This window comes from Fukomys damarensis, unplaced genomic scaffold (assembly GCF_012274545.1).
Source record: "Fukomys damarensis isolate Sample0158 unplaced genomic scaffold, DMR_v1.0_HiC HiC_scaffold_18, whole genome shotgun sequence".
Classification (NCBI taxonomy): Eukaryota; Metazoa; Chordata; class Mammalia; order Rodentia; family Bathyergidae; genus Fukomys; species Fukomys damarensis.
In genome coordinates this window covers 50,760,816-50,776,397 of record NW_022900930.1, presented here as the reverse complement: position 1 = coordinate 50,776,397, position 15,582 = coordinate 50,760,816, and the positions used below count along the sequence as shown (strand labels likewise).

The following is a 15,582-nucleotide window of genomic DNA, read 5'->3' as shown; positions in this document are numbered from 1 at the left end:
GGAAGTGGAAGGGAGGACTTGGGCATTCCTGCCTGGAGCTGTAATGTAAGAAAATTGGATTCACCTTTGGTTACTAAAATATCTATAATTAGCTTCTAAATCTTCACCCATTTAAAAGCACCAGGATGGCTCAGTGCAGAAACAGACTTGATGCCGGTGTTACCTCCCTCTACAGGGTCTTCCTGCCCTCCCTGCCCACCCTGCAGGAGGGGGTGCCCGGCTGCCAGGCCTGCAGCTCTCCAGGACGCTGTCAGACCTTGGCAGTGAGAAGTCGGCAGAGGCGATCCCCAGTCAGATCAGCTGTCTCCAGCGCTCGGCTGGTGTCCCTTCCCTCACTGTGCCCCATCTGTCAGGCTGATTCTCGTGTGCGTGTGTGTGTGTGCGTGTGTGCGTGTGTGCACAATTTCAGCCTGGTCACCTGTGCCTTCCTTCAGTTCTGCACTGTAATTCAGCAGAAGATTAATCGGTGGGCTTCACAGTGGCGCCTACTTTTTGGCTCCAGAGACAGGCCACAGAGTGTCATGGTACGTGCTGGAGCATCTCTGGCTGCTGGATGTGATAGCTGCTGACAGGCTCGCTCCAGACTCTTCTAGAAGTGAAATTAGTCTGGAAGGAATCACTCACTTCTGCATCTTCTGAGCTACAAAACACCAGCGGTCTCCAGATCAGGCGTTGTCAGTCACTGAGCCAAGCACTTGGGATTCCACTGAAACAGTCTCAGCTGCCGCTCACTCCTCCGTCCAGCCACTGTGTAACTAATGCCCATCGCACAGTCGAGCTGCTACAGATTTCAAATGAGTTCCCGACAACAGCGCGGACGATCCATTGTCCTTAGACTTCCAACGCAGACGCAGCCAGTGGGTGCTGGGCAGCTCACCTGGACTTCGGGTTGGCCTTCTCCGGGCCATTCGATTCTGTCCTAAACTAACCCCAGCCCAAAGGCAGGCGAGTGCCCTCGTCTTTGTGGCTCAGATGGGGACAGGGGCCCTGGTGTGCTCCTGCAGCTGGGGCAGGAGAGGTAGTTCCCATGGGGCTGCCTGCCCACATTCAAGGGCTCAGATCCTGCAATGGTGCCTGCTGCCTGCTTCCTTACCTGCTGGGGTCAAGGCTTCCGTGCATACGCAGTGAGGAGGCTGCGCCTGTCGGAACCCCTGTGGTGGCACAGGAGGGACGGCTGAGACCCAGGAGACTGAGAAGTGCGGTCAGACTGCGGGCATGAGAAGAGGGGACGCAGGGCCTGGGCAGGCCAGGGCTCCCGCAGCTGCACCAGTGGCCAGGAAGTGGTCCGTGTCCTGTTGTGGGCACCGGAGAGGCAACAGGCCGCCTGGGGATGAGCCTCGGGTCCAGGAGGCTGGATTTGAGGCACCCGAATTGGAGCCGCCCAGCGCCCAGCACTGGGACCACTGCTGCACAGAGCCCACCGGCCCAGATGGCATGGAGCCCCTGGTCCTCTGTGCTTTCCCAGCAGCTGAGCCGCTGCACCTCAAGAGCAGCAGCTTTCGCTTCACCAGCCGCTGAGGAGGCGGGGGGTGGGGGCTGGCTTCTCCCGGAGCCACAGAGCCCGGCAGCGACTGGGTCTGATGCCCTGGTCTGGCCCTCTGCCCTCTCTGCTGCCTCTTGATTTCTGCCCACTGTGCGACATCTAAGACAGCGGCGAGAGGCCGCCATCCCCTCGGAGGAGCATCTGTTGCCTTCTGTGTTGATCTCAAGGCTAAACAAGCGAAGAAGGCAGAGCTAGCACATCGTGCCGCCCGCAGCTCCAGCCCCGCATCCTCAGCTTTCCCTCAGTTTTCCGGAAAGACGCTGCACTGACACTGCTCTGCCTCAGCCACGGTTTTGCCTTCTGTGGTTCTGCCCCCCCATCAACAATATTAAGTGGAGAAATAAGTAATAAGAAATAAGTAATGCAGAAATAAGTAATTTGTAAGCGTGAAGTTGCAGGCAGCCCCGGGTAGCGTGAAGTGGAATCATCCTCAGCTTTCCCTCAGTTTTCCGGAAAGACGCTGCACTGACACTGCTCTGCCTCAGCCACGGTTTTGCCTTCTGTGGTTCTGCCCCCCCATCAACAATATTAAGTGGAGAAATAAGTAATAAGAAATAAGTAATGCAGAAATAAGTAATTTGTAAGCGTGAAGTTGCAGGCAGCCCCGGGTAGCGTGAAGTGGAATGTCTGTCCGCACGACACTGCTCTACCTCAGCCACGGTTTTGCCTTCTGTGGTTCTGCCCCCCCCATCAACAATATTAAGTGGAGAACTGCAGAAATAAGTAATTTGTAAGCGTGAAGTTGCAGGCAGCCCCGGGTAGCGTGAAGTGGAATGTCTGTCCGCCCAGTGAATCCGCATGTGTGCTGCCTCTGCCTGGCCGTCCCCGCGCAGCCATCTTCAGCCATGGCGGGGTCGCAGCCCCTCTTGCAAGGTCCCAAAGCCAGCATCATTCATGTCCCTTCCCGTCCTCACCTGGGCACCGCACTTCCACATCAGCAGGAGGAGGTAGCGGGTGTCGCGCAGGAGGACGTTTCAAGGAGTGAGCCCACAGGGGATCTGCACAGCACGTTGTTGCAGAGCATACTGTCACGTTCTGTATATTATTAGCTGTAGTTAATTGCCTACTGCGTCTGATGTAGAAATTAAACTCCATCACAGGTGAGTGTGTGCGAGAAGGAACAGTAGGTACAGGCTTTTGCACACTGGAGTCTTGGAATGTACCCCAAGGATAGTAGGCCCTGGAATAGGAGGAGGGGGAGGCTGGTGACAAGAAAAGACGCCAAGTTCTCCTCCCCTGCTCCACTGGAAAAGAAAAAGGTCTGCGCCCAGAAGGAGGAAACAGGGCCTGCCGGGGAGGCGGCTGTCCCACTCACCCCGTGAGGCCAGCTTGGCAGAGCCTCCCTTCCCTCCCCGGTGCAGCCTGAGGTCTCTGGGTCTGACCCTCCCAGCCCGGCCCGGCCAGCCACTCCCCGAAACTTTCCTTCCCACAGGAGCTTCACCCATGACTGTCTTCACCGAGGGACCTGGGAAAGTACTTCGCTTGGAGCTGGAGACTCAGTGCGGTGCAAGGGGCCAGCGGGTTCCCTTCTGTGTGGGTGGCTTCGCGGAGCCTGCGAGCCCTGAAGCAGAAATGTCTGCTGCATTTGGAGGCTGGTGCGATGAGCCAGAAGTCACCCACGTCTGGGGGCCAGGGAGACGTTCCCACTCAGCGTGCCGGGCTCTTTCCAAATCCGTTTCCTGAAGGGGAGCATGGGAGGGGAGGGACTGCTTTCCTGCAGGGTGAGGGCTCTGTAATCAGTAGTTCGTGTGCACAGTGTTTTGCCTCCCGTCCCCTCGTCTTCAGCAGAATCAGTGCACGGGCCCTGCAGTCACCCCACCACAGGCGCGCGGGGCCTCTCAGGAGTGTGCCAGCCTGAGCCACACAGCTCGGCAGGAGCAGCTGGAAGGCCACGGGAAGGGACAGGTTTCAGTCCAGTTCGTTATCGCCATGTGAATGTCCTCCCATCGGGTTGCTAACTGCGGAGGCTATTCCGATCATCATTGAATAATAATGCCGCCTTTGCCAAACAAGCTAAATGGGCCTCTGCAGTAAAAATAACAAATGAATTCATTATAATGCTGCATACTTTGTATGAAAGGAAGCCATGTCAAGAACCTAAATACCCGGTTGAAATTGTTAACACAATCAAGCGAAGGGGGAAAGCACGAAGCCAGCGGCTGGGTGCTCACTCGGGTCTGGGTTGGCGCTCTAAGCCCGAAGCTGCGGTCTCTGCATTTACATCTTTTGCAGTCAGTGACCCTCTGCTCACTGTGATGCGCAGACAGGGATGGTGGGCTCTGAATTCCTGGCCAGTCTGGTTAACCAGAAATGCTTTCGAGATCAATCTTTTTTCTTTATCTTTCAAAACTCTCTTTGTTTTCTCGTCCCAGTAAATTCATTGTGTCCAGCACTCTTTATCTAGAATCTCAGAATGGGGCTCCCTGCTATGTCTGAGGGAGACTCAGATTGGGCTCAGCTGTCCACAAACCTGGAAAAGAGCCTGTAGCTTTTTGGATAAGCATCTGAGGAACCCCTGGGATATGAGTAATTGTCCAACCGCAGATGTGCGGTCCAAAGCCAAGGACCTGAAGTCCCAGGGCTCTGCATCCCAGGCGCCCACCTGACAGGGAGGTTAAGCATTAGCTCCAAGCCCTGCTCCCAAGAAGCCCACGGACAGGCTGAGCAGGGAGGCAAACTGAGCTTGTCCCACGGTGAGGCCAAAGCAAGTCGTCAGGGTGGGAGATGGAGGGGCTGAGGGCCGAGAGGGGACTGTGGAGGATGCAGCGGCACTTGCATTCAGCTCTGAAGAACGCCTGGGAGACTTCTGGACAGAGGGAGAGGGTGGAGAGGCCACTCTGGGAGAAGCAGCAGCTCTTAGGTACAGGCACACAGGTGGCTTTAGTGAGGGATGATTTACACATCCTTGTCGCTGGTGTGTGCACGCACACGTGTGTGTGTCCGGTGTGTGTGGGTGTGTACTGTGGGTGTGCATTGTGTGTGGGGTGTGCACACATGTGTGTTAGGTGTGCATGGATGTGTGCGTGCGGGTGTGTATTGCATGGGTGTGTGCCCACATGTGTCGGGTGTGCGTGGGTGTGTGCAGGTGGGTGTGCATTGCGTGGGGTGCGCACACACGTGTCGGGTATGCATGGGTGTGAACGTGCGGGTGTGCATTGTGGGCGGGTACACACACGTGTGTGTGGCACAGGCAGGGTGGCCCTGAGGGCAGAAGTGGGATTGGGTTCCTGTGAACACCTGGGATCTCGTCACCGAGGAGAAGCAGAGCCTGCACTGCGGGTGTCCTGACGGCGCGGCAGATGTCTTGGGCAGGCCAGAGGGAGGCGCTGCTGGCTGTCACAGTGCTGCAGCCAGCTGCGGCCAGGAGAGCGGGCAGAGGAGATCAGCCTCTCTGGGCAGGATGGACAGGCCTGAGCGCTGACCTAGATGAATGGGAAGACTTTCTCACTTCCGTACAATGGGAGTGGAAGGACTGAGCGGCGTAGGAGAAGGAAGTCTCAGGCCCCTTGAAGAGGCGGTCGGCTGAGCACCTGGATGCCCGGTTCAGCGACCACACGGGTGTCGCAGTTAGGGGAGTGCAGAAACACGGGATCTGGGTGGGTGCCTGTGAGCCCCACACCATGCCCAGCTGAGGGGTCTGAGTGTGATGCAGGCCTCAGTTTTCCCACTGTGTCAATTACTTTTCTCTCATTGCTGAGATCAAAATAGTCAACACCAAAAGTTGAAGGGGTAAAGTTTATTTGGCTCACACTTCAAAGAGTATCCAGTCCATAATCGGCTGGCTCCAAGGCAGAGTGGCAGAGGGGCAGCATTTCCTGGTTGCAGAGGCAGGGAAATCAACAAGAGAGGGGTTAATGGCCTCTTTCTGCCCCTTTTATCTTACTTAGACCACCAGGATCAGGGCGGGGCCGAGCCAGTGGCTCCCTGGAGTAGTTGGGGTCACACTGCCTTAACCCCAGCACCGCACGCTCCAGGTTCAGCCCCTCCCAAATAGCCCCTTCTTACTCGTGAGGCTTCTGGGCCTCTGAATAGGAGCCACAGCACCCTCCGCCCCAGGGTTCTCTGAACGGGTCTCTACCGTCCCCCAACAAGAGCCCAGGAAGGGCTGCCCTTGCTGTCACGTGGCGTCTGGTTGTGACTCACATCTGACTCCTGAACCAGGAAAGCTTGCTGTTTCTGGAAAAGCGTGGCGTGTAGGATCTGTGCTCCACGGGCTGCCACTGGGCTGAGGGGGGTGGGGAGCAGCGGACTGTGTCGCTTGTTTTCTGTGATTCCTGCCCTGTGGGTTCAGCAGTCACCTGAGGACACTGTCTTCTCCCAGACGAATGCACCTGCACCCCACCCCAGTCTCGCTCACCCCACCTGTACTTCCAGGGGCCCCTCTGCCGACTTTCATTCACAACGCAGGAGTGCGAATGGCCTTTCGGCAAAGCCAAGGGTGACCACAGACGGAGCCATCGTGTGAGCTCCCAGAGCGTGAGGAGCAGGGGACACGGTGGGCCCCAGGAGCCCCCATCACCCTCTGAGCTCCCATCACTGCAGGACAGTGAGCCCGCCCTCCCTGCTCCCTGCCCTGAGACCTCGGAGGCATTGCTTGGCCTGGCATGGGAGAGGCCAGCGGCCACAGCCAGCCTGGCAGCCCCTGTGACAAGCGTCTGAGGAGCCGGGCAGGTGTGATGATGAGGGCTCTGCTAGGCCTCCCCGGCTGGGTCCCCTTCCATCCAGGGCTGTGCCATGGTCTTCATGACAGGCCCTCCCTTCTGGGTTCTGGGACCCCAGCGCTGTGGTGGAGGGCACAGCTGGGGTCAGGCGAAGGGGAGCAGCCCCCGGACCGGCTCAGACCTTCTGCGCTGGTCCTCAGCCTGCCTGCTGCACCCGGTCCCTATCCTGCTGTGGACCCTTAGGTCCCAGCTGCAGTGTTGTCAGGAGCATATCCTGCAGAAGGGAACCCGCCACCCCGCAGGACCAGGCCAAGGGCCCAGGCTGAGGGCTGCGGAGGAATAGTCTGCACCATCTCCTGCTGTGCCTCCCCCCAGTGCTGCAGTGAGCCTGGAGGCCTGACCTGCGGCTCTGCCCAGATCTCCAGCGTCTTCTGGAGGAGCCCTCAGCCTCTGTGCGCCACTTCTTCAGCTGTTTCCGCCCCTGCAGCCCACGCTGAGTTCCCTGGAGGGGTGGAGTGCAGGGCTGCGGGTGAGAGGATGGCACAGAGGGGCCCCCAGGGTCCTGTGCCCTGACTCAGCTCACCAGAGGAGACAGGCTGAGTGATCCACAGCAGGAGCAGGGTGAGGACCACAGCCCCCGGCGTTTCCTCCCAGCACAGCACGTGTGGCTTCTGGGACACCGCCAGCCCCTCTCTAGAGATGATGGGCAGCCCAGAGGGCTTGTGGCCCCTGCCACACCCCAGTGGCCACAGGAAATTAGTGCTTCAACTAGAATGATGTCATCAGAGATGGTGAGAGACACCTGAGTGAGAAGTGGATGGCCCATGTGAGAAGCTAGGCACTCCCGGAGGCTGAGGCAGGAAGATCACAAGTTCAAGGCCAGCTTGGGTAACTTTGCAATTGAGCAAGATCTTGTCCCAAAATTAAAAAGGGCGAGAGGCTTGCTAGGGTACTAGGGATGTAGTCTAGGGGAAGGGTCCTGGATTCAGTCCCTGGTAACACCAAAATTAAACAGCTGATGCCATCAGTTCCTTTAGGTCAAGTGGCAACGCTGTCTGCTCTGTGCAGGAGCAGACTCTGAGGCCAGATGGGCTTGGGCAGAAAAGCCCGAGGTCAGTGTCCTGGGGCAGGGCTGAGGGCTCTGGCCAGATCTCGGTCCTGGAGTCAACAGTCGGCCGTGTTGGACCCGCTCTGGCCCTGAACGGACTGTACAGCCCGCCATCCTCTGGCCTGCCACATGGACCCAGTCTGCAGGTCACCTGGAAACACAGGAGCCCGGAAGAGAATCACCTCCTCAGAGAAACCATAGCTCTTTCACATTTAACAAACTGTTTTTGCTGCAAGCCAAGATGTATTTATTGTGATTTCAGAGTCACTTTCACAAGTATCTGGCTATCATAACCACAGAGAGACAGCTTGTTAGCTTTAACTGCTGGGTAAGAGCATGTACATTTTCAAGATTTCTGCTTTCACCCTTTTAACCCCCAGCATAACTATAAATAGATGGTAAGGTCTGGGATTTCCACAGCTAAGTGCTACTATAAATAGTTTAAAACATTTTCCCACTTCGTGCTTTCTAGAGGAACGTTCCCCACTTCCTTTCTTGAATAACCCCTGGGAATGCAGCAAGGCCACATTCAGAAGGTTACTGAGGCAATTCAACAAAACTCTTGATGTACCTATTACTAGCTTCAAACGTCCCCGCGATACTGGAAAAACCGAGGGTACAATGGTTTAACAAAGTCATTTAGATGTTTCAATGTAAGTAGATATTTCTGGGAATGACGTGTAAAAAGCCAACCATTTATCTTTTCACGCACTTTCTCATGTTACTGGGAATTTTCTTCTGAAACACAAAATCAGACCACACCCATCATTCGGTGAAGGCCCTTGGATTTAAATACACTAGCTTTCCTTCAACTTTCGTCAGACACGAACCCCTAGCAGTGCAGTGGGGTGTGGACTTCCCGGGTCAGGCTGCCTTCTCAGGAGGATGTGCAGCCAGCCACCTGTGACAAGCAGCCCTCACCCCCACACCCCCCCACACCCCCACCGCGCCTCTGGGCGCAGCCTCCAGGGATGCCTGCTCGCCGGCGCCCTCTGCTGGCAATGAAAAAACGAAATTAGCCAGGGGAAATAGGCAAGACAGACAGAATGGCAATAAAAACAGCAAACAATGGTGAAACTTATATTCATGTTTTGTATTTTGATTAAAAAGAGAGAGAAAGGGGCCGGGAATTTAGCTCAGCGGCACTGCACCTGCCTCGCAAGCACAAGCTCCTGAGTTCAAGGGCCTGAGTTAGAGAGAGAGAGAGAGACGCCGGGCACATGACCGCAGACGACGCAACTCTTGAAGACGTCCTCGGAGGGAAGAGAGCTCCCCGCAAAGCGAGAATGCGCAGGCCCCTTCCGGGGAGTCCGGAGCAGTGGCGTTCACTGCAGAAGGGGCCCCGCGCGGGTCTGGGTCCAGAGGGGACCTTGGTGGGAGCAGAGTCAGCCTTTCCAGGTGAGAGGCGATCTGGAGACTGATTTACATGTGAATTCTCTTAACCCTGCAGCACTGCGCACTTACAGTTGGTTTAGAGGTAAATTTTAAGTTGCAAGTATTTACCACAACTTTTAAAAATGTGTGTTTTTAAAAATAAGTGTTCGGCTGGGGATTTAGCTCGTTGACACCGAGCCTGCCTCACAAGCGCAAGGTCCTAGTTTGATCCCTCCTTCTGGAAAACAATCAAACCAAAAAGATAACTTTCTGAAAATTCATGTCCATGTTTAAAAAAATAAGTGTTACACAAAAGTGTAGATAAAATGCTGTGGGAAACATAGAAGTAATTTCTGTATGCTATATAATTTAAATTATGACATGGGGCTATGCAAGAATTTTAAATCAATTTACTGTTGTTTGAAATAGTTTTAAAGTAAGTACAAAAGATGGGGTAACAACAGATAACTTCAGAATTGCAAAATAGCAACAGAGGTTGAATGAAAACTAAAATGTACATTTGAAGTTTTGAAATCTTAGCACTGAGGAAGCTTTGAGATCACATAATCAGTTGATGGCATCAGTGCCCAAAAGCAAAAAAGCAAACCAGCTGCTTAATGGGAGGAAAATTCCCCAAAACAGCTCTCCGGTGTTCACGGAACTTACAGTGATCTTTACTACTGGAGCCGCTGGTAGTGATACAGTAGCCGCAGCAAAAGCATTTCCGCCTGGGTTGCTCCTCAGGTATGTGCTCCGCGCCCTCTGGGGGCCGGCACAGGTGGGTGGAGTGGAAACCAGAGGTCTCTAGAGGTGACGGCGCCAGGGGGCCTCCCAGCACTGTGTGCTCTGCTGTTGTCCCCAAGGAGACAACTGCGTCCTCCCTACAGGAATCTCCTCAGCTCTGAGAGCTGCCCTGACTGACAGAGAAGGGGACATGCACTCAGGCCTTTTTTTGTCACCCCGAAGACATCCTCTTGAAGCCTGGGCCTGCTGGAGAGCAGCTGGTGTGCGGGAAGCCACGAGAGTCCCGGCCCAGCTGCTCGTCCATACCCGGCCCTCAGCATGGTGGGAAATCGCCGTGGCTGTTTTAGGCAGGCAAGGCTTGGCTGCTTCTTTGCAGCTGGTTGAGTGGCAGTCAGAAGCCACTGTGGTCTCCTTTCTGAAACACAGGGTGTGCTGGAGGCTGCTGCTGTAGATCACAAGAGCCAACTGCTACGTGTTCAGGAATTTTCCAAGCCAGTATCTAGTTTTGAGTTGTCACGGCTGTCGCCCCATGTCTAGACGTCGCCCCAAAGCCTCATGCAGTCATGGGTGGGGCTTTTCCAAAGTGGCTGACTGTAGTGTGTGTGCAAGGTGCAATGCTGGGATTAAGGGTGGGCGATTACTAACGCCATCCACTGCCCTAATCCCGACAGCCTAGTTACAACAAGGGACAGAAAGAGGCTTTGGCCCTTGCTGCTTTGCTACCTCCTGCTCACCATAAGCCATTTCTCCTCTGCAGTGCCCTCTGCTATGGGCCACCCTGCCTTGCAGCCAGCCGATGATAGAATGAAACTGCACAAACTGTGATCCAAATAAACCTTTCCTCCTTTAACCTTGGGTGTTGGGTATTTTGCCTCAGCAAGGAGACACGTACGTTTAGACGGAGTGCAGTGTTTCGCGGTGGTCTCGCTAGCATCCTTGCACAGTCGTGGTTGCCTGCGCTGTGTCTGAAGGCAGAAGCCAGCTGGCCGGTGGCTGCATCTCTTCCCAGCCCAAGATCATCAGTGAGCATTCACACCGCCGACTTCGCCAAGGGCTTGGAACCAGGGCTGACTGCGTGGTTGACACCAGGACTTCAGAAAGTGCTGCAGAAAACGTTAATGTGGACTAGATTTAAAGGATGTCATAACCGTTCTCTTATGCATGGCACAAAAACGTGAGAAATAGTCTTCCAGAAAACTGTCATCCAATTCAGTGAGCTTCTACCACATATCACTGATGTTTGACTTTGAGTGTTGGCCCAGGTTCATGTTGGAACCAAGTTCATTGGACAATTTCACCCCTAGGCCAGCTACCCATGCGAGATTATGTCAAAGGTTAATAACATTTTGGACAACTAGTTGGATGCCTGGATTTTACAATAAGCACAATAAACAGTGGTGTGCTTTTTATTTGTAAATTGTATGCTGTGTATCTTTTAGTTATTCAGTAATTTTTAAATTTGCTTAAATTTTTATTTTTTTCAGTGCTAGGGAGTAATCCCAGGGCTCATGAGTGCTGGGCAATCACCCTCATATTAGGAAGACTGGGAGGAAACGTGGAACCTTACTTACCTGTGTGCACAGCTTTGTGCCTGCGAACCCAGGGCCGCACAGTTGCCCGCCCACCCTGCTCGCTGCTTCCTGCACAGCCCGGCCTCTCGCTGTGACCCAGAGGTGAGCGACACAGGCTCCACCAGCTCATTGCTGCTCCGCTTCTGTCGCACACGTTTATTTGCATGTTCAACACACTTGGTGTGGTTTTCAGCTGATTCTGTCTTCCACTTCAGAAACCGACAGAGGGTGGGATCGTGGGTCCCAAATCTCTCCGGGGACACGGTGCCCAGCCGAAGTAGCCCTTGCCTGCCGGTTCCCCATCCCAGCCCCACTGGACCCTGGTCCATCCCCTGCCTGCTGAGAGCTCTGGGGCCTCTTCTCTTGGAAGAGCACAGGCCCTGGATTCCAGGTCCCAAAGGTCAGAGCTGAGACTCTCAGTTACGATAACTAGATCGTGTGACTATTTTTTTGGTACCAGAGATAGAACTCGGGACCCTGTACTTGCGAGGCTGGCAGTGGCACCACTGAGCTAAATCCCTGGCCCTGTGACTTAGTTTTGACAATGAACAGGTGTCACCTTGGCCAGGGATTTAGCCTGGCAAGCATAAGGTCCTGAGTTCGACTCTGAGTTTACCCCCCTCAAAAAGGTGTCACCCCATTCATTATATTAGTAGACATTACAGCAGGTATAAAAAGAGTAAAAGTAAGTGAACGACAGTAATATTTTGGTGTGGAATATGACATTGGCTTTGCACACGAATCCTCCAACTGGGCAGGGTGTGGAGGGCTGGCTCCTGCCTCCTGACCAGCATCAGGTGAGGTGGCTCAAAGGCCCGGAGCGGGCTGGGGTGGGAGCAGTGCTTCTGGGCATCTCTGACCCCTGACCAGGTCAAGTTATCTCCTGTTCCTGGGGCACAGCACCTGACACCCGTAAGTTAAAGGAGAAGAGATTTATTTTGGCTCAGATTGTGGAGACTCAGTCCACAGACAGCTGACTCCAAAGCAGGTGGCCTGGTGGAGCAACATCACAGGGAGCAGCAACTGCTGCAGGCAGTGGGAAGCAGAGGCGGATCAAGGGAGGAGGAGGAGGGAGACGACCCTCCAGGCCAGGCCCCAGGGACCACCTCCCCGCGTTCAGCTGTGCACGTCAGGGGCCAACCCACTCCGAGTGCCACACAACTGTGCTCCAGTCGGCTCCCCAGGGCCTGAGCTGTGAGCACGTAAGGCTTTGGGGGGCTTCCAGATAAGCAGTTTACTTTTTACAGCAGTTTTAGGTTTACAGAAAAGTTGAAGCTGTGATATAGGGACTTACACCCAGATTCCCTTATCATTAACATCGTATATTTCTAGAGCATATTTGTTGGAATTAATGCACCAATGCCATTGCAGAATTAATAGTGAAAGCTGTGCTTTTTAGAGTTTTACCCGTTGACCCTTTTCTTATTCAGAATCCCATCTAAGACCCCATTTTGCATTTAATTGTCCTGTCTTCTTCGCCTCCTTGTGGTGGTCTGTGAGTCAGAATTTCCTTTTGAGGGTTGGGGGAGTTCTGGGGGTTGAATCCAGAGCCTCCACACTGAGGTACATGCCTGGTCTTTTTTGTATTTTTTATTTTGAGATGAGGTCTCACGAAGTTGCTCTTTCCCAGGAGATCCTCCTGCCTCGGCCTCCAGAGTGCTGGGATTACAGATGTGCCACCACACCCAGCATCAGACTTTCCTCGTTTTTTGCTGGCTGTGGCTGTTTGGAGGAGCGCTGCAAGGGTATTTTATAGAATGTCATTTTCCTGGAGTCAGTGTGATGTTTTCTTGTGGTCGGACTGAGAGAGGCTTGGGGGAGGGAAGAGACACCGAAGTCCAGCACCTTGCATGCCACACATTGCAGGGTGCACCTGTCCGCAGGGCTGAGCGCCGGTGCTGCACGCCCTCTGCTGCGGGGGCATCACCAGGTCTCTGTACTGTGCCCCTGACTCTCAAACTCTGTGGAAGGAAACCCTGAACTGCCTGCTGGGTGAGGGCAACTTTCAGCCAAGAATCTGGTTGACCCCATATTGTACCTGGTCCCAGGCGTCAACCCTCAGTCCCCTTCCCAGGGTCGCCTAGGAAGTGCCATTGCTCTCGTGACACTGGAGACGCGGTCCCCATTCTGCTGTGGCCATGGAAGCCCCTTGCTGGCCCAAGGCCTTTGTTCCTGGTAGATGGGAACAGGGTTCACACGCAGATCGCCCTAGGGTGGCATCTGCACCTGGACACACCAGGAGGTGACTCGCCAGTGTCATGATGTCCCCTCCCCTGTCCCCACAGCACCCTGTGCTTCCTTCTTACTTTAATTCTACAAGGACCTACGGGAAAACTTTCAAGAACACAGACCTAGGAGTTTAGAGAAGCCCACAGGGTCCTGTAACCTGGCGACTGACAAGCCACCCTCAGCCCGACCACCACCCCATGCATCGTCCGCACTAGGAAGTCATGGAAACGGACTCACAGAGCAGAGCCTCTTCTGGATGGGCATCAGTTTGAGTCCCTTCTGCCAACATCGGGGCGGGATGGTGGACAGTGGCTGGCTCGTCAGCTTCCTCCCAGGAGCTGCGCAGCTGTGTCCTCCTGACCTCCCCGTGGTTGCCTCTGCCGTCCCGGCGGGTGGCTCCTGGCCGTGGCTCCTCGAGGCTTTAGTCTGCATTTCACCAGTGGCACGTGACGCTGGACGTACATCCACGTACCCAACTCCCTTACAAGGAGCAGCGTATGTTCCTTCTTCTTGCGCTCTGAGAATCCTGTCCACGTTCTTCCTACAAATCCTTTGCCAAATTTGTAAACTTTCTGTCCCAGCCTGTGGCTTGTATTTTCATTTTTTGAGCAGTGTCTTTTACAGAACAGAGAGGTTTTTAATTTTTATGAAGATAAATGTATCAGTCTTTAAAATATGCTTTGCTTTCCGTGGCATAAATAAGACTTTTTCCTAGCCCAATATCATGAAGATTTTCTGCTGTTTTTTTCTAAGAGTTTTATAGTTTTGTATTTAATTTAGGTCTGTGAGTCATTTGAATAAGTTTTGGATGAGGCATGCAGCACAGGGCAAGTTCATATTTTTGGTGTGGATGACCAAGTGTTTGATCAGCTATTGAGCCAAGCATGGTGGTGGCTGAGGCGGGAGGATCGCTGTGAGGTCAAGGCCAGTCTGGGGTACATAGTAAGATCAAGGCCAGCCTGACCCACATAGCAAGACTTGTCTCAAAACAAAAACAACAGCAGCTAGCTGACCATACCAGGGCAGTCTATCCCTAAACTTTTTTTCTTTTTTATTGGTACTGGGGATCGAACTCAGGACCTTGTGCTTGCAAGGCGGGCCCAGCACCATTGAGCTAAATCCCCAGCCCTCCTATCCCTAGACTTCTGTTCTGTTTGAATTACGCTTATCCTTCACTGTCATCAAAGTCTCCATTACTATGTAGGTAGGCCTTGAACTCAGGTACCGTGGGTCTTCCCCCGTCTTCTTTTTTTTTTTCTTTCTTTCTTTCTTTCTTTGGAGTACCAGGGATCAAACTCAGGACCTTGTGCTTGCCAGGAAGGCACAAGTGCCACTGAACTAAATCCCTGGCCCCAACTTCTTTTTTATTTAAAAATCGCCTGGGTTATTACAGTCCCTTTTCTTTTACATAAACTACTTAAAATCAGCTTGTTATTTGGGGCTGCTGTGACAGACGCCTCAGCGTGGGTACATTATGAGGAATGGAATTTACTTCTCCCTATCCGGGGGCTGGGTATCCATGGGTTCTGTGGGTTCCCTGTCTTTTCAAGACAGTGCCTCTTGCTGTGACGACACTGCGAAAGGGAGCAACAGGTCCTCACACGTCCAGTGTAAGGTTGCCAGCCCCGTGGAAGGTGCGACTTGACCACCTCCCAATGCCCTGTCTCTCCGTCCCAGCACACTGGAGAGACGTTTTCATACGAACAGGGTGGGGCACTCGGAGCCCAGCAGCCACAGACATTAAAAACATCGCTGCAACGCTGCCTTGTTTGCTTTCCACACCAAACACATCTCCAAGCCGCTGAGGGTGTCAAGACGTCTGTGATGTTCGCTGCTTCCCCTGCTCTTCGTCCTGGAAGTCTGCCTTCCACACCTGGAGACTTTCTTCTACCGTTGCTTTTAGAGCAGATGTGCTGGTGTTGAATTCTCTTAGTTTTGCTTCATTCAAAAGTGTATTTTGTCTTCATTTGTGAGAGAAGCTCGGTGTGTGTGTGTGTGTGTGTGTGTGTGCGCGCGTGTGTGCACACGCCTACACTCTCCCACAGAGCCGCACCCCCACCATGAAGGACATTTGGTGCATGTAGAATTTTGCAGAGAGAGGGTTTTGGGGGCTCATTTTTCTTCCATTGCGTGAAAGATGCTCTGGTATTTACGTGAGAATTCAATTCCTTCTTCCCCTGCACGTGCCAGCTGTTTAGATGTGGCTGAGGCCTCTTCTTTGTCCTTTTGCAGTTAGACGGTGCTGTCTCTATGATAGCTTCCTTCAAGTTCATCCAAATTGGGGCTCACTGAGCTTCACGTTTTCCCCAAATTGGTTATTTAAGCATGCTGTTGTCCTTCAGATAATTTCCC

The 15,582-nt window shown here is 53.7% G+C and overlaps 1 protein-coding gene across 1 annotated transcript in view; it reads left to right on the top strand.

The window, feature by feature from the left end:
• Mcph1 (microcephalin 1) overlaps positions 1-10,414 on the top strand; it is a 199,245-nt gene extending 188,831 nt beyond the window's left edge. Inside the window, exon 17 of the mRNA XM_033765542.1 lies at positions 10,188-10,414. The gene's annotated coding sequence lies outside the window, so the exon portion shown is untranslated. The remainder of the gene's footprint in view (positions 1-10,187) is intronic.
• Positions 10,415-15,582: the final 5,168 nt, after the last annotated feature.